General features: G+C 39.9%; 1 long non-coding RNA gene across 1 annotated transcript in view; it reads left to right on the forward strand.

Annotated features, from left to right (window-relative positions):
- Positions 1-11,044: 11,044 nt before the first annotated feature.
- LOC311608781 overlaps positions 11,045-24,882 on the forward strand; it is a 163,516-nt gene continuing 149,678 nt past the window's right edge. Inside the window, exons 1-2 of the long non-coding RNA XR_014783158.1 lie at positions 11,045-11,306; positions 17,220-17,291. This is a non-coding gene — a long non-coding RNA (uncharacterized lncRNA). The remainder of the gene's footprint in view (positions 11,307-17,219; positions 17,292-24,882) is intronic.

Here is a 24,882-nt window from a genome sequence, read left to right on the forward strand (position 1 = left end):
GACACTTGAATAGTTTAAGAAGTCACTGGGAGCTTTTCCTCAGCTGCTGCCAAGGTGCTCGGTCCTTCTGTGGAAGCTAAGGTTGCATTGGGGTGAGGGCCTCACTTTATTGGGGGTTTAGCACCATGCTGGCAGTCCACAACTTGGCCTCCATATCTGTGAGCTTGCCTGCATCTACTCCACCCTCATCCTTCACGAGGACCAGCTGATGGTCGTAGAGGATAACATCAAGGTGCTCATTAATGCAGCCAGAGTCAGTGTTGAGCCTTTCTGGCCTGGCCAGGGTCAACATCGGGAGCCTCGTCTGCAAAGTAGGGGTTGATGGGCCAGCTTCAGCTGCTGCCCCAGGTGAGGAGAAGAAAGTGGAAGCAAACAAAGAAGAATCTGAGGAGTCTGATGATGATATGAGCTTTGGTCTTTTTGACTAGACCCCTTTTTAACATGTCCAATTTAAAAAAAGAAAAAAGAAGTAACTGGGAATAAAGAGAGGTGTTCCCATGCACTAAATTTTTATTGGCTTCTAGTTTCTGTCTTTTATCTCTCATTTATTCATCTATCATATTTCTTTGTTTCTTCCTTTCTTTCTATCATCTATCCATCCACCCACCTACCTAACAATCACTTGTCTGTCTGTCTATCTTCTTAGAGCTAAGAAAAGAACATAAGCAGATTTTTTAAAAAATCTAAACTCTGTACATACTGCTGTTATTGTTATGGACCAGTCGTTTGCTGAAAATGATGGCTCAGGGAGCCTTTATAACTTAGTCCATTCCTGAGATGATTAACAATAATGGTGTCTGTATCTGTTTCAATCAGCTGCTGGGTGAAGCCTCTTAGATAACAGTTATGCTAGGCTCCTGTCTGCAAGTCTAGGAAAAGATCCTTAATAGTGTTGGGGTGGGCTCCCTCTCATGGCATGGGTCTTAAGATGGGCCAGTCATTGGTTGGTCATTCCCTTAATTTTTCCTCCATCTTTATCCCTGAACATCTTGTAGGCAGGGCAAATTGTGAGTTGCAGGTTTTGTGGGTGGGTTGGTGTCCCCATCTCTCCATTGGAAGTCTTGCTTGGGTACAGGAGGTGGTCTTTTCAGGTTCCACATCCCCTATTGCTGGAAGTCTTAGCTAAGGTCACCCTTTTAGATTCCTGGGAGTTTCTGTTGTCCTACGTTTCTAGCTTGTCCCAGAGATGCCCCCAACCCAGTTTTCTCTGCTCATTCTCTCTCCTTGTCATCCACCCCATGCTTGAGCGCTCTTGTTCTCTCCCCCACCCCTTCACCCACCCAGTTCCCTCCCTCCATCCTCCCTAGATGTCCACCATTCTATTTTCCCTTCTCAGTAAGATTCATGCATCCTCCCTTGGACCTTCCTTGTTATGTATCTTTTTTGGGGGGGGGTCAGTGAATTTTAGAGTGGTTATCCTGTACTCTATGACTATATCTGCTTATAAGTGAGTACATACCACGTGTGTCTTTCTGGGTCTTGGTTACCTCACACAGGATGATCTTTTCTTATTCCATCCATTTGCCTGAACATTTTTTAGTGTCATTGTTTTTCATAGCCGAGTAGTATTTCATTGTGTAAATGTACCACACATTCTTTATTCATTCTTTGGTTGAGTGGCATCTAGTCTGTTTCCAGTGTCTTGCTATTACAAATGAAGCAGTATAAATATAGTTGAGCAAAGCAGAGCTCAGAGAATCTTGTGGAAGAAGGGGAGGAAGGATTGAAGAAGCCGGAGGAGTCAAGGACACCATAAGAAAATCTACAGAATCAACTAACACGGGCCTATAGAGGCTCACAGAGACTGAACCACCAAGCAAAGAACATGCATGGGATGGACGTAGGCCCTCTACACATATGTAACAGATGTGCAGCTTGGTCTTCATGTGGGTCCCCTAACAAATGGAGCAGGTCCTATCTCCAACTCTACTGCCTGCCTTTGGATTCACTTCCTCGAACTGGGCTGCCATGTCTGGCCTCAGTAGGAGAAGATGCTCCCAGTCCTGCTGTAACTCGACATGCCAAGGCAGGCTGATATCCATGGGAAGCCTATCCTTCTCTGAGGAGAAAGGGAGAGATGCAGGGAGGTGAGGTGAGAGGGAGAGACTGGGAAGAGAGAAGGGAGGGGAAGCCTTGATTGGGATGTAAAGTAAATAAATAAATTAATAAAAAAGAAAAAAGAACTCCAGTAATTGTCACATTATGGGATCCAGATCACTGAAAAGACAAGCCTTGGACATTATCTAGATTAGATTAATTGTCATGGAAAGATTTGTGGTGGTTTGTAGACCATTTAAAAAGGAGAAAGTAAGTTGACAACCAGCATTCACTACTCTGCTCTCTGACTGTGGACACAATGTACAATGTAACAATGAGTCGGCAACTCTTGCTACAATGACTTTCTTGAATGACACACTGGAACCTTAAATTCTGAGTTGAAATAAGATTTTCCTCCTTTCAGTTTGTTTCTTGTCAGGTATTTTGTCACAGCAAGGAGACAAGTAGCTAATGTAAGTCCTTGCATTATAATGAAGTTAGAACACTAATGTGACTAGTACACACACACACACACACACACACACACACACACACACACACACACACACACATACACACACACACACATACACACACACACATACACACACACACACATACACACACACACACACACACACACACACACACACCGTGCCTCAACCTTATTTTGTGTAAACTGCTTACATAACTGCCATTACAAAGGTTAAGAATCAGAGATTCTGAAATTTTAAAAGACTCCTCAAGCCAGAGTCATCAAAATTATCAGGTTCAAAGGTTGGTCCAAATCTAACTCTATAGAATATCTATCCTACGTGAGCTGTTAGAAAACAAACAAACAAACAAACAAACAAACAAACTCCAAACCAAAAAAACACCATCTGGGTTTTAGATAGTCCCAGAGAGTTTTGAAAATGCTGCATTTTCACTGATAACCATCCTTAAGATGGAAAGACCAGCAGACACCTGAGCATCTTTCATTTATGTTCAACATCTTTTCTCAGGTGCATTCTGTCTGCTTCAAGAAACTCTACACACATATTTAAAACACCTTAAACTGATCTGGCAATACAAGTATCTTTTATATAAGCAACAAGTACATACAGCGTCTGGAGACCTTATGGGCAGCAGCGACCAGCCACACAAGTCGTGCCCTCTAAGTACTCAAGTAAACGCTTGACTACCTCTTTATGTCTGATACCACTTTAGTTCTAAAGTGGATATTTGTGACTTGTACTTGAAATATTATTTGAGAAAGAAATAATTTGAGGACACTAAAGAGGAAGACATTTACTTCGGAATGAAAAAACAAATCTCAATTTAATGTCAAATTTCTGAAGCTAAGATACAGTTTGAAATTATGCTGTCAGGTTGACACAATGTGTTTATAGTTCATAAATAAACACAGCATTCCCCACTATAAAAAGAGGAGAATTGTCATTTCAGACAGCTGAAAACTACATTCAGGGAGAGGGGATTGGCCCCTACCTGCCCCTGTACTGTTCCTTATGGAGACTTTGGTTAGGAATGGCTGGATGAATCAAAATATATGGTTTGTATGGGTTGCGGCTGATGTCAGTGTCAAAAGATGAAAAACACCTTCAGTGTCTGCTATCCCAGCTCACACATTGGGCTTCAGCAGACGACACTGGCAATAAACACATCAGCAGAAGTTGATTAAATAAGTGTATATATACTGCCACAGAAATAAAGACCCAAAACAGTTAGACTTGTGGCTTTTATGCTATGTTCATAGTATGGATAATCTTTTAAAACTTAAAAAAAAACTTTTCACTTTACATCCCGGTCATAGCCTCCTCCCTCCTCTCCCCCTGGTCCTACGGTCTCTCCCTGTTTCCCCCCTCCCCTATTCCCCAGAGAAGAGGAACCTCACCCCAGCATATCAAGTAGCATCAGGACTGAGGGCATCCTTTTCCCCCTGTGGCCCAACAAGGCAGCCCCACCAGGAGAAAGCAACAAACACAGCAGGCAGCAGGGTCCATATCAGAGCCGGCCCCCACTTCCCTCACTAGGGTACCCACATGATGACTGAAGTGACCATTGGCTACATCTGTGCAGGGCACCCAGGTCCAGTGGTATGGACAATCTTGAAGACGTCATTGAAGAAAGACAGGCTCATAAGGAGATTAACTGCTGGGTAAGTAAATATATAGAGGATATAAATGGAAGATAAAGGTTGTATTAGTTTAGGCTTCTACAACAGTACGCATTGCAGACTGGGTAGACTTTACAGAATGGAAATTATTTGTCATAGTTCTGGAGTCCAGCAAGTCCAAAGGCAGAAACTGTCAGCCTGCCTTTTGGTATATAGGTGTCTTCTCACCTTCTCACCTTCATTCCATGGCCTGTTAACTTTCTAAGAACCCAGCCTTCTAATAGCATCATTTTGGGCATTAGAATTTCAATAGATGAATTTTAGGGAGAAACAAACATTCAGGCCACGGGACAGGGTTTTATAGTAAAATTTTCAATGCGGATTTCCGGTGATGCATTCTTTACTGATATCCACCCACTTGTCTCTGGGTGGATAGTATCCTCCTCTTGACTTGGGAATTTTTGGAAGTGGGGAATCCTGAAAACTCTGATTTATTCAATGAATTGATTTATTGATGGGTTCATAATTTTATGGCTATATTTGGAGATATAGACATTAGAAGATGAAGTCTCATTGAAGGGAGTAGATCAGTAGGCATGTGTCCTTGAATAGTAGACCTATTTTGTACCATCTACAGTTTCTTACTGTTATCAGATAGGCTGCTTTACCCAATCACACCTTCTCTCCTATTTTGTCTGGGTGAAGTATGGGAAACAAAGTAATCAAGTCAGATAATGTATGGACAGAACCTCTAAAACCACCAACCAAATAACCAAATAAGCTTTTCATCAAAATGGTTTCTCACCGATCTGTTGTTCCAGTGATGATCTTTCTAAGACACTATCTCATTTTGGAACTAAGTAGAGATAAAAACTATCATACACCATTACTAGACTCAGAATAATGTGACAGGGAGATGAGTTTTCAGTATTTGGAAAGAAAAGGTCCATATCCAAAGATATCCTAGGTATGTGTAATCTGGCTGGAGTGATGCAGACACACCCTTAGTACAAACCTTTAATTCCAAACAATGAAGGTAAACTTAGTTTGTAGAAGGAAGCACCTGTGTTTGAAATGGATGTCTAATTCAAGGGCAGACAAAGTGAAGATTTGACAGAGCGAGAGATAGGATATACCCAACTCTCAGGAGAACAGAGAGGAAAGAGAAGATACTTAACAGTACAGTACAGTAGAGTTGAGAGGGAGAGTAGGGTACAGGAGAGAGAGAGAGAGAGAGAGAGAGAGAGAGAGAGAGAGAGAGAGAGAGAGAGAAGAGAAGACAATACAGTACAACACAGTAGAGAGTTTAGTAGAGAAGACAGTACTGTAAAGATGTTGAGTTGAGTCAGTCAGTTAGAAGTTAGTGTGGAGTCAATGCAGTGGAGTTGAGTTTGTTCATAACTTGTCAATTGAGTTCAGTTGAGTGTTTCAGTTCTGTTCAGATTCCTTCAGTTCATGCAGTCAGTGGCACCAGTGCAGTTTAGGGTCAGTTTGTTCAAGCAGAGCAATTCAGTCAGAAGTGAGAGAAGCCAGTTTGAAGCAGTCAGCTTGGAGAGCACTTAGAGTCAGAACAGTCGAGTTGAATCCATCAGCCAGAGTTCAGAGAGAACTGGAAAGGGTAAGCTTATTCAGCAGTAAGTTCCAGAGCTGAAAGCTTTCTGTGCATAGATGATACAGTGGCTAGAAGCTTCCAGAGCTAGGCCTAGGTTAGTAAACAGAGGCAGTAAGCCTCCAAGATGACAATTACATCAAGAGAATAAAAGTTACTTTTAGAGGGGAAAGAGGACTTGTAAGAACCAATGGAGGATCTAACAAAGTAGCTAACCTCACAGATCACCTTCTCCTATGTGGGCCAATGTTATGCTCCTAATATTAGGAGATGACTCTTTTTATCATCATGGGGTGATACCAATATAGTCAGTCACCATCTGAAACCTAACTTAGCCAGTATTCATGTTGTCTATATAAAATAAAAAATTAGACAGCATAGAATATCATTGCTGTATTTGTACATATAGCAAGGAGCACAGCACAGAGCCTAAATTGGTAGCTAAAGGTCCTCTATTCCATCTTCGAGTCTATGTTAACTGTCATTTCAACATCTCAGCTGCTTGTGATTGCTGACCTAGTTCAGGGACACAAAAGGTCTTTCTTGGAGGGCTGACATTCTTGATGGTTTGGATATACTCTACTTTAATCTCAGCCCCTTCTCATAGCTAACTCATATCTTCCAGGAAAATGAATCTACTTCCTTGAATTGCTGTTTCAGAGGCATGAGCAGTTCAAAATAGTTCAGGGGCTGGAAAATATTTTTCCCATTATATCCAAAGAAGCCCTTACTGCTAGCCAAAATTTTTGTTTTCTCATTATTTAACATGGCCTCAGAATCTAAAAATATTTTATTCTAAGATATGCCTTTCTTTTTCGAATTGTAAACAAACACAATAATGATTCCTATTTTCATAGTGAAATGGGTATTGCTATAGAGAGCATATGGGTTCATGGCTTTCTCACTGTTGAGCTAATAATATCTTGTGAGTATGTTGATATATGATTGTTGGAAAACAAAATTTGAATGGCCTTAATATATTCAGAAAACATCAAAACAACAACAGCAACAACAATGAAAAACCACAATAATGCAAGGGAAGTCTCAGCTTTCAGTTCACTAAACCATTACATGCCTCATGATGACACCATCTTTTCTGTCGACCTATGGAACCTCCAAATACAGCAAATCCAAAAGTCATCTGGTGGGAGCTGGTGATGTTTGTTGACACCTATATTCCCAGGACTCTGCATGTATTTAAGCCCAGCATAATTTCATATCAAGGGCCATGGAGAGATGACTCAGTAGTCAAACATGCTTAGTTTGTGATAATTTAAGGACCAATGTACTGATACCAGCACCCATGTAAAAAGTGCGCATTCTATGAACATGCATAGCTCCAGCTCAGAGGGAAGTATAGATTGAAGGATCTCTGGGGATTGCTGGCTTCTAGACTCTTTGAGAAACTTCAAGCCCTAGATTCAGGGAGAGACACTGGCTTAAAAGGAATGGGTGGAGAGTAACAGAGGAGGACACTAGATGCCCTCTGGTGTCCTCATCCCACATAAGCATGGGCATCATCCCTGGATGTGCATACATCCACGCAGACACATATATGGATACATAAGTAACAAATGAATCTTTGAAAACATACCGACTCATAGTCTTTCTGTACATTTAATTTTTACTCTTTGATAATTTGACTCATGTAAATGAATTTTGATTGTTTTTATCTCTCATTACTTTTTCTCATCCCAGTTCTATTCCACACAATTCCTTATTCTTATCAGTAAGGCTGTCTCCCACTTTCATGTCTTGTTTTTTTTTTTTTTAATTTAATTTGTGTGTATGTGTGTGTTTGCTTATCCCATTGAGTTTAATTAGGGTTGCTTTCATGAGCATGGGTAGGAGCTTTTTTTTTTACTGGAGCATAGGCACGTTACCAGTGGCTACTTTGCTGAAACTGTTAATTGGCAATAATTTCTCCTTAAAGGGTGAGGCTTAATGAACCCATCCCCATGCATGATGGAAAATGGAAAGGCCCAAGATACTCAAGTCTTGTGCAGGCAACCACGCTGCTGTGAGTCATGAGTGCTATGGCTTTGTCATGGCCAGAAGACAGCATCTCACTACACTAGTCCTCATCCTTTAGCTCTTCAATTCTTTTTTGCCACTTCTTCCATGGTAATCTCTGTATTTGAAAATGTGTCACAATCCAAATGGTACAGGCAATTGCATACTCAAATAATACATCCCCACAAACCAGATTTATTCTCGAGATAAGCAGTTTTAGATGTTTGCATTAATCATTTATTTTAAATTTTGAGACAAAAGCCCCATGTTGCCTGGGCTGGCTTTGAGCTTACTGTGTAGTAAAATATGACTTTGGACTTCTGATTCTTCTGCGTATACCTCCTTAGTGTTCAGATTAGAGGTATGTACCACCCCATATGATTTATATGGTGTTGGGGATTGAATGCAGGGTTTTCTGCATATTAGGCAGGCATACTAACTACCATTTATACCCCTAGCCTCACATTGGTTCCCACTGAACTAATCTCCAGTGGGATTTATAATTCTGTGCAGCTAGATAACAATTCAAACTGGAAGGCATACCTAGCAATTGTGAACAATGGTGGCATATTCTTCTCTCTTTAACGGTATGTAGTGCGAAACAGCGGGGAGTATTATTAAGGTATGACAACTATTTTCAGTTACTGAGAATGGGAAATGGTTTCGAAGACTCTAGTCCAGATATGGAAAAGGCTTTTGGGACACCTGGAAGCTGAACTTTTATGAAATGTAAGTGCCCAAGAGTGCTACGTGATTGGGAGTCAACAGTCTAATTCCCAGTGGGATTAGAACTTAGGACGAGATTGATGGACGTCAACTCAGTTGCCAAGTGTATCAATAAAAGGATGGTAACAGCCTATGGAAGGATCCAGTTATTGGTCACATGACGTGAAATAGAGGGAGATAGAAGCTTATATGGATCGTATTGGAGCTCTCCAATTCTCGTCTTTGTAACACAGGAAGGAACTCTGACAGTTTGGACTCCTGAGAGTCTGGCATTAAGTTAGAAGGGACAAGCTCTCCTGTTTGCTATGTTTGGATCCCCAAGCATAGCTTTGTAACGCAGAAGGCAGAAGATAAAGGTCTAACCTACAATTCCTCCAACATCCTTCTTCATCTCTCTCTGCTAGAGCTTAGTCCAGAGCAACGGGAAATGTTAGTATGTAACATGCAGCATTTTCCATGTCCCAGTCAAATTAAGACAACACACATTGAGCTTGAAGGCTGCCTGACTGAGCAAAGATTATCTTACTTCCTCTAGAGAAAAATGTATTTCCATACTTGTGCTTTAATAAGAGATTTTTTTTTTTTGCCTCCAAAACTCAGAAAGGTAATTAAGGGGATAATTTCATGTCTAGGTGATAACCATCAGAATTATTCTTACCTAAAAATATTTTTACTTATAAGATGTTTATGTTCATCATAGAAGAAGCAGAATTTACTGTGCTCAGAAAATGAGAAAAGAGGGTGAGAGTGTCACTAATGGGAAGAGAGTGAGGAGTGAGGGAACTGAAGTGACAAGTTTCAAAACTTAACTTGAAAACATTAGAAAGTTAATTATGTGTTTTTGTGTGTATGTGTATATGGGGATGCGCATATGAGGGCTGGTGCCTGCGGAGGCCAGAGATTCCAGGTCTACAGGAGTTAGGGGTATATATGGAGAGGGGGAACCAAACTCAGGGCTTCTCAAAGAACAGGACGTATGCCTAACAGTTAACCCATCTCTCCAGCACCCTTAGAAATTTCAGTAACATCAAATGAAACTCAAGAATTAAAAAAAAAATACATTTAATTTATTTAGAATTGCAGTAAAACATATATAGCAAAGGTGATTCATGTTGTTGATAAACCATCACCATCGCCCATCTCCTGATTAGAAACTCTACTCCCATCAGCAGTGCCGCTTCAGTGTCCCCTTTCAGGTCTTGCCGATCGCCAAGTTGCCTCCCGTCTTTATGAGGTTCATAACACTGGACACTTTATGTAAGTGCAACCACACAGTATTTGTTCTTCTGTGGTGAATTCTTACGGACATTTCATGGTATTGTAGATATCAGTGAAGGCATAATTTCACACGAATGATGGGCATGAATGGGTTAAAAGATTCTGAAGAAAGCAGAGGTGGCTCCAGATACACGATGAAGGTTTCACTTAAAGCTGATAGAGTCTTGCCCGGGAGGTTGGCTTTTGCCTGAGAGCCTCTTTGATACTGTGGATGTCCTGTGAACTCAGGGCCCAATCTCCCTGGGAAGTAACACCCTCTCCAGGATGATAAATACGTACTAAAGTATAAAGATTCCATTCTTCAGCCTTCTTGTGTGTGATTTTGAGAGATTTCTGTACACTTTTCTGAAGTTCAAGCAGAATGAGTCCACGTGTCCACCCTGGCAGCACTAATAAATTCCCTTAATAATGGCTCTTATTTATTCTAATTTTTTCCCTCCTTCTCACAGGATTTACTTTCCAATAAATTATTTGTTTACAAGTTTTGTTTTGTTTTGTTTTTTGTTTTTTGTTTTTTGTTTTTTGTTTTTTTGTTTTTGTTTTGTTTTTTTTTGGTTTTTTCGAGATAGGGTTTCTCTGTGTAGCCTTGGCCATCCTGGACTCACTTTGTAGACCAGGCTGGCCTCGAACTCACAGCGATCCGCCTGCCTCTGCCTCTCGAGTGCTGGGATTAAAGTCGTGCGCCACCACGCCCGGCTTTTTGTTTACAAGTTTTGTTACTCTGTCACTTGAGACAGCTTGTTTTGGGCCAAGTGTTTATCCATTTGTCAGGTAGGAGTTGAATTCTAATAAGAGTGTGCTGTTTCCCACCCGCTTTACCCTTTAGTTCCCCGTGTTGTCTTAATGCCGCATACTTTAGAGTATGATTTGGAAAAAAGGCCAGTGTAGATGTAAGCAGTTCAGCTGAGGTGACTGAGCCACTAGGACTGAAGTTCTCAGAACACAGGACGTAGCCTGAAAATGTTAGTAGAGGCAGATATGGAAATGCTACAGTTGCAAACTAAGGAGCGAGAATTGCCACCAATCACTAGAAACTACTAAGGGTCAAGAAAGAATTTTCTCTCAAAGGTTTCAGGAAGAGCATGGTCATTCTGCATCTGGGAGGAACCTGGGTCTTGTTGAGGAACACCCTCCGTCTCCTCCAGCGCCCCCGCCCCGCCCACCCCCGCCCACCCCCGCCCACCCCCCGCCCACCCCCGCAGCCCTGCCCCCAGCTCCGCCCAGCATGAAACCGGAAGTGCATGCTCCTTCTTTCGAAGGTCAGTCAGTGCTTCCAGTGGTTTCTGGGTGGAAAAGGGTGAAGCACAAGGTCAGAGGTTTCATGTCTCCTGGGAATGCCAGTGTCCAGGCCAAGAAGGGTGGAACATGGAACCGAGATCTGTGACAGAAGATCTGTTCAGCCGAAGGTGAAAGAGAAAAGATTTCTCCACAGCTAAGTGTTCGCGTGCTCTTTTAGCTGGGCTGCAGCACCAGGCTCAGGGCTCCGAAACCTGAGCCAGGCGACCACAAGGCCTCGGCCTGATTCAGGTAAGTCGGTGGCTACTTCCAGAACAGCTGGTAAAGGAGCTCCAAAACCGAACGGCAGTGGCGGGAACCCAGTTTGGCTGCTCTGAGAACTGCCAGCCCATTGGCTCGGCAGATGGGCTTTGTGGTGTGTGAGAAGGTGCGCCGGGCTAACACGCCAGTGAATGGTGGAAGCTCGTGGCTGCCTGTGGTGCGTGTGACTTACCTGATTGGAAGTCAAGCCTTGGGGTCCCGGGACAGATTCTTTAGGGAGAAGGGGAACCCTTCTTTCCCCCAGAATAGATGACCCGTGTCATATGATCATTGTGGAGGGATGGGGGATGGGATGAGAGTTTATTTCATCCATCAGGGACATTATAAACCTTGGGCAGTGGGAGTGTTTTAGGGGGTGGATATATTTGATTAGATGGGGCTAGGAGTGCCAGGAATACCCCATTTATATAAGAAAGGCACAGTCCTTTCTTAAGAAGGGGGAACACAGGACTTAATTGTCCTGTGGGCAGAAATAGAAGTAACTTTTATTCTCCCGCCTCAATTGTCATCTGAGAGGCTTATTGCCTCCTTCTGCTAACCTAGGCCTAGTCCTGGAAGCTTCTAGTCTCCGTACAATCTAACTTAGGTCTAGAATGTTTTCAGCCTCTGAGACTTACTGCTTTATAAACTCACCTTTACTTGCTCTTTCTGAGCTCTGGGCTGGCTGGTTCAGCTCAGCTGTTCTGACTCAAACTCTTCTCCCAGATGACTGATCTGGCTTCTCCTTCAGCTGTGGTTGGCCTCAAACTAACTCAGCAACCTGCTCTAATCTCCTGGCTTCTCATTTTCTGGATTGTTCTGTCTTCATCTGAGTTGTCTCTCTGCAGCCCATCTCTATCTCTGTTGTGGTAAACCTGCGTCCTCTCTCTGCACTGCTCTATTAAAGTAGCATCCCGTTCCTCTCTCTTCTCATGAGCGTTGTGTGTATCCTATTCTGTCAAATCTTCTCTGATTTGTCACCTTTTCTGCCACTCAATTAGACATCACTTTCAAACTGGGGTGCTTCTTTCTACAAACTGACTTTACCTTCATTTGGGATTAAAGGCATATATCACCATGCCCGGATCTAAGCTTTTCTTTGCTCTATACCAGGCTGGCCTTGAACTCAGATCTGGTTGCCTCTGTCTCCTGGATTAAAGGCGTGTTTGTATTCCAGGCAGATCACACAGACTTAGAAGATTTTTGGATGTGATGTCTTGGCAGCCGGACCACATAGACCTAGAAGGTCTTTAGATGTGATCTCTTGCCAGAACAGCCATGTTCTGAACTAACACTCTTCTACCATGGGGGAGGGGTGGGGGGAAGAACTCCAGGCACAGTTAGAGGTATATAACAATGTCATTGGCTGAAAGCTAAGGTACCAAGACATCTCATTAACATGGGTGAGGGTATTTCTAGGAATCCCCAAGTGCACACCGAACTTGTTTCTTATGGGTGGGGGGTGGGGGGTGGGGGAGGGAGGGAGAGAGCCTGTAATCTCCCTGAGGGCTCCTTAGACATTCCTGAGAGGATCTGGAGCTTCCCGAGAAGAGGCAGAGAGGAAGGAACCCAGCTGAGGAACAGACTCCATCATTTTAGCACTGAGCTCAGGGGCTTTTCCAGTAATGCCAGACGTTGACCTTAATGGCAGGGTCAAACAGCATGGCCATTTTAATGCTTTCATTTCCAACTAACTCCCAATCTTCATGCCCCTCTTCTGTGTCAGAGATGTAGAAGTTGTGTTGTAAAACGTACTGTGTGGGTGTGGGCACCCTATCTTTGAATTTTGAAGAGTTGTGTCTTTCTGTAATGGTCCCCGTCAGGTATAAAAAGAGGCTTCTTTGATGAGGGGTGAGAGCTGGATTACCTATGGGTGTAAGGGTGAGTATTTACAAGACCATGGAATGTTAAACTGGTTTAGAAAACTGGTAGTACCAGGGATTCCTTTAGGGTCTCTATGACCACACCAGCCATGGGAAGTTGGCTAAGCTTACCATGCCAGGGATGAATTCTTTCCTGCTGAGACTGTTGGTTACCTCCAAGATATAAGTGCCACTATTGCACCTATATGAATATCTTGCCATGCTGGATATCATATTTTATTGACAGCTGTTTTATCAATGTTCAGCAAAGATATTAGTTCACAGCTTTCTTTTTTTGTGGTGATTTCTGCTTTGGTATCACAGTGATGGCATCATAATAAAATAAGTTTGGAAGCATAACCCATTTGAAAGTTTGTAGAAGTTAAGGAGAATTGATGATTTTTGTTTGAATGTTTGAATAAACTCAGCTGTGAAGCCGTATAGTTCCAAGCTTTTTTTTTTTCTATTGAAGACTTTTGATCACTGGCATTTCTTCATGACAGTAATAATCTATTAAAAAATAAAGTAGAGAACAATCCAATTTATGACAGGTATTTATCATCATTGCTCAATAGGGAAATGCAAATGAAAACCACAACGAGTCGTTAGGATGACTGTTGTCAAAGGCTGAAAGAGATGTTCCTTCTATTCCTAGTACTGCCAATAAAATGGATGCAACTGGGCATAACTAATTAAACAAATTCAGTCAGACTTAGATAACTTTCTTATTTTTTCTAATTTGTGGTTACTAGATATTATATAGACATATGAAATTATTTATGTATATCTGATGCAAAAGTAGAAGTGAAATGAGTAAGGGAACAGAAGAGACTAATGTGAGTGCAGTGGGGTTAGAAAAGGGGGAGGATGGAAGGACAAGTGGGGGGTAGCCAGCATACAGTGTATACTTGTGTAAAAGTGTCCTTAGGAGGTACAGTACCATGTACAATGAAGATATGTATGTATATATAATAAAAATTTAAGAAAAACAGCAAGTGCTGGTGAGGATGCGGAGGGAAAGGACCACTTGAAAGTGGGGAGATCTATTATGGAAAACAGTACAGAATTTTCTCAAAAAACTGAAAAAAGATTTTTGTTGTTGTTGTTTTTTACTTTCAGTTTATTTATATGGTTGATTAAATGTACTGTTTTTCATATGTTGAACAATCCTCTAGTCTCTGGAATAAAGTCTCCTTTATCATGTTAAAAAAAAAAAACTGAAAAAAGATCTATTATATGCCCCGGCAGTCTCTATACCAAGTCTGAAACCAGTGCCTCTTAGAAGGATATGCACTCACTTGTCTACCACAGCGTTAGTCACAATAGTTAAGCCATGGAGTAATCTAAATCCCCATGAATGCATGAAGAAGTTTTAGTATATGGTTACATATATAATACTAGATAATTAATAAATAGCAATAGTGCCATTTGTGTCAACATGGGAAAAGTAGGAGGTTATTATCATAAATGAAATAATAAAGACAGAAAGATAGACTGTGTGATCTCAAGTATACATAGAATCTAATGGCGCATGCAGGTGATCAGAATGCAGATTAGTGGGTATGAAGGGGCAAGGGTAGGTGTAAAATGGAGAAAGCAAATCAAAATTGCAGGAATATAGGATGAATAAGTACAGAGCCAGTGTGAGAACTATGCTAATTAATAAAATAATAATAATAATAATAATAATAATAATAATAATAATAATAATATTATATTATAGATTGAAAATATGTCAAGAGAGTGCATTTTCTGTCCTTCTATTGTACAACATGCAAACACACAGCTGCACTATTGAGCTTGGCTACAATAGTCATCTTATAGTATATATGCACAACAAGTCATCATATTGTATTTATTGACTCCATACAAAAAATAGCAAAAATAAAAGCAAATTTTCTAAACCTTTACTCACAACAATGCTATCTTTTGTCCGTTCTGTTGTTTTATTCCTCAGCACTAGGCAATGTTTACTAGCCTCCTCTATAGATGAGGTTAGGTGACAACATTCTGGCCAGAAATTGATTTAACTGAACATAAGTGTGCATATAAAGCCAAAGATGTAAGTCAATATTAGCTAGAAGAATTATGATGCAGAAAAAAAAATCAATGAAGTATCTTTGAGTTAATAATAAAGGTTTCTCAGTCGGAACAAAGGCTCAGACATCCAACTCCTTTCTGATATTTAAGCCAGCTAATCTTCAGTGAATCTCAGGATCACACAAAAGCTTGTTTGTGCAGCTTTATTGGTATTCCAAGGTCTATGGAAAATGATGAGGCATTCTGCGTGCATGTGAATCTTAAAGTGGATGCTGTAATGCTTATCTATAACTAACCTATTATTTATTGTTTCTTCAAGGTTTCTGGACAAAGCAGTATTGTTTCCACTTAAAATGTCTTTGCAGTAATAGCCATCCGCTGCAGGCACGGCAGCCTAACAAATACTTTCTAACTAATTAGGAATGATGCTGTGCAAGGTACCTGAGTTGAAAATAAATACATTGCCTCTGGCCTATGATTAGCTTCTAATCTTATGAACTCTGTATACAGTGTGGAGAAGAATGCAAAAGTAAAAGTGAATTTGAGGATTAAAGAATAGGAATGGTAAGGGGAAAAGTTTGACAAGGGTGATAGTTGTAGATGGAGATAGAGATGAGAAATATATAGGAGATAAAAATCCATAATATGAGTGATGGGTGAGTAGTGGAGCTAAGTGTTAATAATGAAAGGATTGTCATTCTTTTAATTGAGTGAGTGGTGGCATATGCTGTGTGTGCATTTTGGGGCTACTTGACTCCGAAATATGTTTTTGTGGTGTCTTACTTACTATGTGTACAAACATTAATGCAGAGGAGTGTTCTGAACTCGAAATAGAAAAGTTAAGGTATTTGATTTCAAGTGACACATGAAGCCACACACAGGCATAGAGGATGCTACAATGTGAGCGTTGAATGAGATGCATCAGCACCATGGGGACGGCGTGGGAGAGCATTTAAAGAGTGGTGACTGATAGAATTATTCTGCAGCCTATTATCAGACTTAAGTAGTTTCATAGTCTGGGACCTCTTGCATGAATGGCAGAGGGCTGTCACATTCAGGAGGGACCTCGTTAAAAATGGAAGTGTAATGTAAATCTTTTTGAGAGAGGTCCAAGGCTCCTGACCATGATGACAAATGCCAGGGAAGAGTAAGCACAAAAACAAGAACCAATGCAGAAGCAAAACAACACAACAACAATCCCTATCCCCCCCAAAACCCACCACACTTTCCAGCACTGGACACTGACTCTGGGTGGAAGTGGCTTCAGGAAGATGCAGTGCTTGTCTGAGCTCTCACTGTACTTACTCACCAGTTCCTTAATGCACACCTAGCAAACATGTGCTCAGCAAGTGGCTGAATTAGCACACACGCCTCCTATCTTTTAGCCCTTAGTGTAGATAATCTGATGTCAACCTAGTTTTGCATCAAGACAGTGTACCCCCAAATTATAGACTATTTCTGGAGAAGTTTCAGAAGTTAGTACTTTCAGAAAGACTGGAAGATGCAGCAGGACTGGCAATTCTTAAAATGAGCTAATTTAAGTCATCTCTGTGGCCTGTCCAGAAGACAGGTGTATCTTGAAGAGTGACAGTGATCGTACCCACTCACTCAAACATTGATTTCCAGTGACTCTGCCACTATAACTTTTTTTTTCCTGGACTAAGTCAACTGATCTCTTTATATCCAATATGAAGCTATAACTGGGCAAACAAGCTCTTTAGATCTCTTAGTAAAGCTATTATAAACTGGTTACTGTGTCTTGACAGGAGAGCAGTGTACCTTCCTTTTCTTTCCCGGGGCCATTTTGGCTCTCCGTCTTATGTACTAATCTGGTCTGTAGGATTATTTCTTCATTCCACAGAGCTTATATCAAATGATACATTAGTTGTGGCATGCAAATTATAACCATATCAGAAATAGTTGTGTTAATTAATAATATTATATAACACAATACTTATGGATGGATACTTTATGGACTAAGAGAAGTTTATTTACCTCACAGTTCTGGAGACTGAAGCACTTGGCAGAAGCTTCTGTTTGCTCTGGTGAGATCCTTCTGGAAAATGCCGTGATTGTGAGTACATGTTGGAGAGACTCATTGTAAAGTGTGACAGGGATCCAGAGAGAAACCACTATTCTGTAGGAAATAAGCTAGTCCTTTGCAAATGGGTCCCCCAAAAGCTTTATGACTTCTCACTATTCTTTAATACCTCTGAGCATTGCCACACTTAGGACCAAGTTTTCAACCTCTATGAGACAAGATGCATGCAATCATACTAGTAGTCTAACTATAGCAACATTTCCAAAGATGTAGTTTCCATATTGTGAAGTTCAGAGTTCCTTATGCTGTTTCTCCTATCTTAAGGGAAGAGAGATGACATTTACTGGGTACCTCTGGGCTTTGCAGGCAACATACCCATTCAGTTATTGCTATTCTGGTCTATCAGCCAGAAAATTTGAAAAGAAATCCTTATAAGATGTCTAGACTACTGTGCGAGATGCTCTGCCCCTTGTGGAAATCTAGGAGATGTGATGATCGTTGATGTGTGCGTGGCATTAGGATTGTTCTTTTTTTTTAAATTTTTTAAATTTTTTAATTTTTTTATTAATTTATTCATATTACATCTCAGTTGTTAGCCTATCCCTTGTATCCTCCCATTTCTCCCTTCCTCCCACTTCCCCCGTACTCCCCTCCCCTATGTCTGTGTCTGAGGGGGACCTCCTCCCCCTGTATATGCTCATAGGGTATCAAGTCTCTCCTTGGTGACCTATTATCCTTCCTCTGAGCATCGTTAGCAGAGCCCTCCAGAGAAACTACAGCACACTCACTTTCAAGTTTTTAAAACAAAACTATTTCTACCTTCTGCAGATAACTGTTCTTTTTTAGAAACAGCACAGATCTGGCCAGTAAGCTTTTATGAAACCTGAGTTTCCATAAACTGGTGTGCCAGTTGATGATGTCAACCTCAGGTTCCATGGTGACTTGTTGGCCCATAGTCAGAGCATTTCTCAAAACAAGTTATAGATTCATTGTGCACAGTAACACTCCATCACCAGACAGTTAGTTGTACATTGTGTTTGGACTAAATAGGTATTCTGAAGGTTTAAAGGCATTGCATATACAACTATGCAGAGGAGCATGGTCCAAACTCTTTTTACAGTGCCTGGTTGCTCTCAGTGCTAATGATCTAATGGGAATTTTCCATTGTCAGTTATCAAGTTCTACAGTCTATGCTGACATCAACCTGGGAAGATGGATACAAGATGATACACTCACTTTGTCATGGTACTAATGTCAGCTGGAGAACTTTAAGCATTTTTGTTGACTTTTGTCATTATTCCCAGGAAGGATAAATGACAGGATGTAAAGAGCTACATTATTTTGTGAGCTTCAGATATTGTCTTAATGAAGTTAATGTTTGGAAGATATATGACTGGAAAAATCAATGACATAGATGTTGAGGGAAAAAAGCCCATCAGTAGCTCTCCCTCAGAGTTTGAGTCTCATATAATGAGCTTCAAAGAACAATTCACACAAAGAAAAATCATCACACTAGTGGAGAAGATGACCTATTCTCTGGGCATAAGTCAGCCTTCTAACCTTACCACTCCTGCTTTGGCAGGAGAGCTCATAAACAAAGAAACCATGGTGGTGTAAGAAGAGATTTTTACATAGAGGGTTGGCAGTGCAGATTGCAATTCCTTTAAGCACATTTAGTTTTAGGCATTGGTTCCTATCCATTCAGTCTGCCCACACCAGAGACAAACAGAACATTTATGCATTAGTTACCTGGTGACTAGGACTGTTTTTATCCTGAAAAGGCTGGCCTTTGTTCTTATAGGAACAGAAGTTTACAGTGAACACACATTGACATTTTTTTCCTCGAACTACTTCTCTGGAAACTACCAATCATGAACTTGATAAACATGTTCATACTTAACTGCATTCCATACAATACCGCCTTTCACCAAGGACTCATATTACAGCAAGTGAAACCCAGTAGTGGGTTCATTCTCACAGTCCCCATCCAAGCCACATTTCCTCACATGGAAGCAGCTGTTCATATGAGAGGTGACTTTTGGACACTTTAGGTGGTGGCTGACAGCCCCTCATCTGGATGTCTACCATTCGCATAGGATATAGTGTATTTTCTAAATTCGTTGATGATTTGCATTGTTATTTCTCTTATTTTTCAATACTCAGTTTGGGAAATAAAAGGATTTGAGTAAATCCTTTCACTGTTCAACCAGAGAAATCCATTGGCAAATTTAAACATGTTTATATTTTCTTCTCCAAAAATTTGAGCCATACTGGATGAGGTTTTGTGTCCTTGGGAAAAGTGATTGTACTTAACCACAGAGCAATGACTGTACTTCCTGGGAAGTTGAGCCTGACATTCTGGATTAAGATTGAGAAATCAACAGGCAAAGGACTTTCTCTAATACCTTTAGTCCTTTGATCTAAGATGATTATTATTGACCATAAAGAGAAAATTATCAGCAAAGAAGAGTGTTTCTTTTTTAAAATTAAAATTTAATTTAATTTAATTTTTTAAAAGAGTGTTTCTTGAAGGCAGGAAATCCACTCAGGTATGAGGAATTACCTTTATATTCTCTGCTGAAAGAGAATGGAAGGCTGCTAAGTCAAACAGACAGGTTGAGGGTTGGTACAGATCTTTCAGGAATAGAGGTTCTAGGCAAGACCAAGGACAAGCTGGGATGTAGCTGTCACACTTGATACTTACTCTGGGGCCTATGGGAACAGAATTGAATATAGCAAAAAGTTGCAGGTGTCAGACACTTCATTGATTTCCCTCTCTTCAGTAGGAAAATAGTCTAATTATTCCATTAGAAGGAAAAGAGAACAAACAGATGAATGTAACAGTTGATGAATGAAAAAAAAACTATACTAATAAACTTTAGCAATGAATAGAAAGTCAGAATTTTACTCCTTTTAACACTTTTATTTTAAATGGAAATAGAATTATATCATTTTCTCCCACTTCTCCATCTAGCCCCTCCCAGCTATTTGCCCTCAAGCCTCCCCCATTACACCTACTCTCAAGTTGATAACCTCTTTTTATTTGCTTATTATTGTTTTATATATATATATATATATATATATATATATATATATATATACATATGTATGTATATATTATATTGAGTTCTTTTTTTTTGTTTTGTGTGTATATGGTTTCAAGCCTGACCACTCTGCAATGGGCAACCAAAAAGGGAGCTTTGAGAGAGAATATTTTTTTCCTTCTTCCAGCAGGAAGTAATTTTTATCTAGGGGTGGGACCCTGTAGAATTTTCCTCCTTCCATGTCAACATATCCATTTTTTGACATTGTTTCCATCTTGTTTATTCAGCCATTTTCAGGAGAGACTGTTTCACAGCTGACTTTTGCTGTTGTTGTTATTCTGGCTCTTACAATCTTCCTGCCCCCCCCCCCCCTTCTTTTATGTTCCCCGAGCCAAAGATGCAGGAGCTGTGATGTAGATGTGCTTGGTGGGGCTTGGCTACCCACAACCTGTTGATTTTTTTTCATTGGGTGCAGTTGTGGTTTTCTATGATGATCTTCACTTGTGTAAAGAGAGGCTTGTTTGATGAGAGGTGGTAGTTACATTTATCTATGGATCTAAGGAGGAAATCAGAGTGTAGTAAAGAATTATGTTGGTCTAACAAAGTAGCAGAAGTAGATGCTTCTTAAAGGTCCATGACATGACTTCGCCAGCTCCAGTAAGCTGGTTCAGTTTCTAGCACAAGGAATGCTTTCCTTTCTGTTGAGTCTGTTGGTGGCTACTGACATGCGAGTTCCAGTGATTGCACCGTTTTTTCCCTAAAGATTTATTTATTTATTATGTATACAGTGTTCCAACCATACAATTTTCAACTCAAATAGTTGTTAATGTACATTTCTGTGAAAACTTTCCCACTTCTGAACTATTCTCTAAAGCACACAGATATGCAGGAAGATAGATGCGCAGAGGCTTTGTCTTACATTTAGAGTTCAAATTAAACACATCCTCGGCACCAGTGCCTACAAGAACTCCAACTGACACTGTACTTAGCTCTGCCTTGGGAGGAATGTGCTCTCAGGTCCCCTCTAGTGTTATTTTGAGGTGTTTATGGGAACAGAAGCTAGACTTGCCTTCCTGTGGCTCGGTTCCCACTCAGGAATGCAGATCACCATGGCTGTTCTGAAGTATTTCAATAAGCTCTTCTGCCCTCTACAGTGTACTGGTTTCTTCTCTTTTAATTTTCATTACATTTTTATATGTATTACATTTATTGGAGAAGGTCACGTATGTGCTATGCATGCATGGGGCATTTAGAGGACAAATTGCTGGTGTCAGTTCTCGCCCTCTACCATGTAGGTGCTGAGAATAAGACTCAGGTAGGCTTGGAGGAAAGCACTTTTAACTCTTTTAGGCAATTTCATCATAGCAACAAAAGAAGCAAACAAAGACAGGAGGTGACTCTTTGTGTGACGGCCCATGAGAATGCCTTTTTTTTTTTTTGAGTAAAATTTATATCTGGCACGTAGTAATAATGTTTATTTTTCATTAATTTAATGAACTTTTAATTTATTCAACATAAAATCCACCCATTATAAATGTAAACTTCTGTGATGTATAATAATCCATGGTTTTGCCATAATCCTTACAGGCCAAGTTGGAAACATTTCCATGGCTCTACAAAGATTTGATTTTTTTAAAGAGCAAAACCACACTTGCCGTTCTAGCCAAGGCAGCCCTGCTTAACATTTGAATATTTGTTGAGTTGCCGTCTCTGGGCATGTCTTATGACTGACACTTACTATATCCTCTCTTTCATGTCTGGCCTCTTGCACTTAATGTGGTTTGGAGGTTTATTGTTGAGATGTGTATCAGTAGTTTACCCCACTTGTTGCTCAGTTTTTACACATTCATTTCATATGTCTAACACTGGTGAGTGTAAATTTTGTCTCCATTTTTGCCCATCTAGTAATAATGTTGCTATAAGCAGCATTTATTTATTTGTAGATAAATTTCTGGAAGTGAAATTATTGACTTGCATGGTAAGTTCATATTCAGCTTTTTTTCATAGTGGTTCTACTATTTTATATTCTTAATATCAATTTATGAAGGCTCCAATCTATCTACATATTTCCTATTGCTTATTATTCTTTGTCTCTTTTGTTGTAGCCATTTAATTTGTGTTTGCCTAATGGTCAGTGCCACTGATAACCTTTTCACGTGCTTATCTGCCATTCAGGTACCTTCTTAGGTTTAGTGGCTTCCAGGTCTTTTGTTCACTTTCAAATTGTGATACCTTCTTACTGATCTTTTTACATTCTTTTATATGCTGCCTATCTTCCTGTAGTAGATATGTTTGTATACTACATGTGTGTTGTGTCCATGGAATTTAGAAAAGGGCATTGGTACCCCTAGAACTGGCATTGAAGATGGTTGTAAGCTACTAGGTGGGCAGTGAGACTTGAACCCAGGTCCTCTGGAAGAACAGTCTTAACCACTGAGCCATCTCCTTGAGTTCTTGTAAATTCTTTTTTAGAGTTTTTTTTGGCTAGATTTTAGGAAAAGATTTGTATTTCCATTTTGTTCCTAATGTTTCTGTAAAACTATGTTGAGGTTTTATACTAATTATGTTGAATATGAAGTTCAATGTAAGGATCATTGGCATCTTGATACTGTAGCCTAGTCCACAAAAATGCTTTTTATTTATTTAGATGTTGTTTAATTTTTCTCAGCAATACTTCAGAGTTTTTATCAGATAAGTGTTGCACATTGGAGGGAAAATGATTCCTAGTTGTTCATTCCTTTTTCTGTTAATATAAATAGAATTCCCTAAATTTCAACATTGGATTAGTTTTTATTGCGGTTACACTGATATAAAACATTTTTAATATAATATATTGAATGTGTATTTTCTGAAACACTTAAAATTTTATTAGTTCTAGTGCATTCCTAAGAATTTCTCTCCTATGGGATCATATAATCAGCAAGTCAAGTCTGGTTTATTTCTTCTTTCTTTCCACCATGGAAGATTTAAGATCACTCCCTTCTAATTACTGTGCCTCAGTGAATTGGTTAGAATTGTAGATATATTATTAACAGCAACAAGTAGAAAAATCAGCAGTGGAAGGCCTTCCATTGTTTAGTGGTAAAGGGAAAGCAGCTTGTGTTTTATTAAGTATGATAAGTATGATATTAGTTAAAGGTACATGGTGATTTATTATGAGAAATTTCCCTTTTCTTAGTTTCTTTGAAGTTTTATATATGCTTGCTGTGTAGAACAGGCTGGCCTCAAACTCACAGAGATCAACCTGCCTGCCTCTGCCTCTTCCCAGCTGCTGGGTTACAAGTGTCTACCACCATTCCTGGCGGTCTATTTTTCTTTAAATGAGTCTCTTGTGGCCCAGGCTGTGTCCTAGCTGCTGATCTTCTTGCTTCCATGTCCCAGAGGCTGGGATTACAGATATATACCACTGTTCACAACTTGTGATGTGGCCTCTGTTATTCATATGCTTTGTGGATGTGGCTACTATAATTAATGTACCTATCACCTATAATCATTGTTTTTTTTTTTTGAGAGCATGCAACATCCTCTTTCATCAACTTCCATTGTATGATACATGATTAGCTCTCAAAATAATATTCTACAATATGTTTTCAGAATTTATTTATCTTATAGCAGACTTCTTTAAAACTGTTTGGCACAAATGTTCCCACTTTGTTTACCACACAACCCCGGTAACCACTTTTCTCTTCTTTTTCTATTATAAGGAGACTTATAATATCCCTAGGTTTATCCTTGTTGGTGCAATTATCTGGATTTCATTTTTTTCTGAATACACAGTATTCCTTTACACACATACCCATACCCACACACTCGCTTCTTATTATCTTTTTGGCGGATTTTATGGTTATTTCTAGAACTTGCCATTGCGAATAATGCTGCTGTGACGATGTAACTGCAAATATGTCTTGGATAATGGTTTCAAGTCCTTTGCATATATACACCAAGTAGGACTGCAGGCCTTGATCTTTCATTAGGCTCATGTGGTATGTTTCGACTGGCTTTCTTTCACAGAACTACCCTTACAATCAACCCCCCCCCCTTTTGTGGTGTTTGCTAACTTTCTTAATATAATGTTGATTTTGGTTTGTTAATATTTTTGGGGGGTAAGTTTACATTGATGCTAATAAAGGCTTGGTCTGGAGTGTTTTTCTTTCTTTAGTGTTTCTTTCTGACTATGGAACCACAACAATGTATCATAGACTGAGTTGGGAATTATTCTTGCTTGTTAACTTTTTTTTGAAAAGTTTGAATTTTTTTGCTTTAAAATGGAGATACTTAATTTTTTATATTATAATTTAATTACAACATTTCTCCCTTCTTTTTACTGTCCCATACTTTTCATTTTCATCCTTTAGTTAAAAATATATCCTCTTCTCATACTACTCTATCTTGATTAAAGGATTCTCTTTTTCTACCTCTCCTACTTTCTCACTATCTCCTTCCCCTATCTGATCTACTCCTTTTCTGTCTCTCAATACAACAGAACAGAAGAAGCCTTTATCTTAATTCTTCCCTGGAAGATTCACCATTGAGAATCTTTACTATACTTTACTATACTAAGAATAGGTTGAATTTACACA

The sequence above is a fragment of the Acomys minous genome (assembly GCF_964271855.1).
Source record: "Acomys minous genome assembly, chromosome: 11".
In the NCBI taxonomy this organism is placed as follows: Eukaryota; Metazoa; Chordata; class Mammalia; order Rodentia; family Muridae; genus Acomys; species Acomys minous.